We start from the raw sequence: 3,435 nt of genomic DNA on the forward strand, positions 1-3,435 counted from the left end.
CTATAACTATAATATTAATTATATAATATATATAGTTATATAAGTACTTTATATAATTAGTAATTTAGTAGGTTATATTTTAGATTATCTTTCCCCTTATTTTTCCCTACTAGAGGAAATAACCTGCTAATTATATAAGTAATAATAACTAGAATTATTATAATATATTAATTCCCTTATTATTATCTATATAATTAAATACCTATAAATATTTAGGATTATTACCTTTTATTATAATATAAGCTTATTTATAACTTTATACTATATAGGTATATATACTACGCCCCTAAATATACTTATACTTATACTAATAAGTTATAAACTTAGCTTAGAGATAACCTTTATTCCTTCTATTTCTTTACTTCTCCCCTACTTATTTATAAAGCCCTACCTCTATTTAAGGGTTATATATACTAAAAATTAATCCTTTAAATACTTTTCTATCTATACTACTTATATAGAAGTTAATATACTAACTAGATTAGTAGTTTAGTTCTATAAAATATACCTCTTATAAATCTATATAACTAATCTTATATAAATTAACTATACCTCTATTAATCTTTCTTTAAATAGATAGTCTCTTATTACTACTTTATTTAATTTATATTCTTTAGATTATTTCTTTAAATTATCCTCTAGTTTATTCTTAATTTAATTTAGACTTATACTTATAATATAATAGATTTTTTCTTAACTAATCTACTATATAGGATATATATCTCTTTAGTTTAATAGAAGTTTAGTTAAAAAAGATATTAATTAAAGAGAAGGAATAAAAACTACTCTTTTTATTAATTAAACCTTAACCCTCTAAGTTTATAACTATTATAATTTTACTATAAGAACTACTATACTATATATCTAATAGCTTTTTAGTTATATAACTTTATTATTATTTAACTTTTATAAAGTTTATAACTATATATTATATAGTAATAAGGTAATAATAATTAATCCTAAAGTTTAATTCCCTAAGTTTATAAGTTTTAAGAACTATAAAGTATAGGTTATATATATAAAAGCTCTACTATATAGTAAAGATATTACTATAGACCTTACTAAGCTTATATTTAAAGATAATTTAGATAAAAACTATAAGGTTTTAAGTTATATATAGTTATTCTATAATAATAGTCTACTTAGGGTTATAAAAGATAATAAAGATACTTATATAGCTTAGAATTATCTAAAGTCCCTATATAAACCTATAGGTTTTATAAATAAGTTTTTAACCTATAAAGAGTTCTTTAATACCTCTTTAGATAATTTTAAATCTATAGAAGATTATATAAATAAAATAAAAGAACTTATAGATAATTTATCTTATAATAAGCTTAAACTATTAGATTAAGTAGTTATTACTTATATACTTAATAATCTAAATAAGATTTATAAAGCTTTTATAACCTCTATAACTTAGTCTCTTAAGATTAACCTTTCTACTTATAACTTAGACTCTTTATATATTAATCTTATAGATAAATATAAGAGAAAAGGAAATAAAGAAGTAATTAATAATACTACTACTAAGGGTAATAAAAATAAAAAATAAAATAAAAACTAAGAAAATAATAAAAAGAAAGATAAAAATAAAATAAGTAAAAAACCTTAGAAAAAATAGAAAGGTTTATACTATAAAAATTATAAGAAAATAAACTATACTAAAGAAAATTACACTTTTCTATATCCTAAAAAAGTACTTAGTTAGTAGAAAAAGCCCTCTACTACTAGTACTAAAGATAAAGAAAAAGAAGTAGTTAATATAACTACTATAAATAATATTACCNACCCCCTATATATCTATTAATAATCCTAAAAATCCTATAGATTTAATAGATTTATCTTCTGATAAAGAAGAAGAAGATATTCTCTTTAAGAATATAAGCTATACTACTCCTAATAATATAAATAATAATACTAATAATCCTTTCTTAAGTTATTTAATTAACTAATCTTTTATTAAAGGGCCTCTAGCTGTTTATAGTGATTTTTACCTGCTTAGAGCGATAGACCCTCCTAACTCTACGCCTCCTAATAATATATATAGCCTTTAGTTATATAATCCCTAATAACCTCTTAAGTCTCTAACTATATCCCTCTCCTAACTATAGCTGCACTTATATATATATATTAATAACCTCACAATCTTTAACTTCACTTTAATAATAATATAGTTTATAATTACTTAATTACTTAATTACTATAGATTACTGAACTATTAACCTATCCTCTCTCTCGCGTATCACCTGCGCTACTAATACTATCTCTATCACTACTTCGCTATCTGCTATTAAGTTATCACTATTATTATAGTCTTCTTATTTGATTAGGCTAGCTAATACCTTTATAGCTATACTATTATTAGCAATACTCTCTCTATTAGTTAGCGCAAAGTATACTCACTAATATTCCCTTATTATACTTATACCTATACTTAAGCCTAAGTTACCTCTACCTTAGTATTATAGAGGGCTTATATAAAAAAGGGCTACTCTTTAGGATAACTAGAGATATATATAGCCTCTATATAGAGGCGTTTAGGGCTATTATTTATCACTTTAATTATAGTATAAAGAGGGTCCCCTTTAGAGGTATTTATAAAGACTCTAGCTATTACTACCTTAATAATATACTACTAATTAGTAAAAGAGTACTTATTAAATTTAAAGGCTTTATTTAGCGTATAAATATTATTCTATATAGTAATACCTTTAGCTGTTTACTTATAGAAGGGTATACCTTATAAAGGATTAGCGTTTTTATATATCTCTTATAGTATAGATATTATAAAGCTTTAGGACTTATTATAGGTTAAAGAGGAAGAGGAAGAGAGATAGGTATAAAGCTTTATATATAGTAGCAGAGTTTTTATACTTCTAGCTATAAGAACCTCTTTTAATAACCTCTTTAGTTAAGAAGTTATCTCTTATATAGTAGCGTTCACAGCACCTCACTAAAAGGTTTAGTAAAGCTATTATTAGCTAGGCTATAAAAGCCTTAATAACCTATTTAGCCCTAATATAATCAGCCCTACTATATATAGTGCTACTAGCCCCACGCTACGTAGCTAGCACTATTACTATTCTACTAGTCTATTTAGCTAGGGCGTGCGTTCAACTTTATATAAGGGTTTACCTACTAGTAGGAACGTATAAGGTTTCTATACTGTTTTCCTTAATTAGTAGAGAGTATAAGTCAAAGTACCTATATAGTATTTCTAGAATTATGCCCGCGTATAGGGTGAATTTTACTATAGTCTTTTTACAGGGGGGCTGCGTCATAACTACAAACTTAATCTTTTATTAAGGAAAAAAGAAAAGTAAGGAGTTATAATAATAAGAATAAAAAAATAGTTAATTTTTATATTAATATTATAGTTACTATTTATATAGTTAATAACTATAACTTTATAAAAAATCCTATAAAAATAAA

The sequence above is a fragment of the Colletotrichum gloeosporioides genome, assembly GCF_011800055.1.
Source record: "Colletotrichum gloeosporioides strain Lc1 chromosome Unknown consensus_121, whole genome shotgun sequence".
NCBI classification, from domain to species: domain Eukaryota; kingdom Fungi; phylum Ascomycota; class Sordariomycetes; order Glomerellales; family Glomerellaceae; genus Colletotrichum; species Colletotrichum gloeosporioides.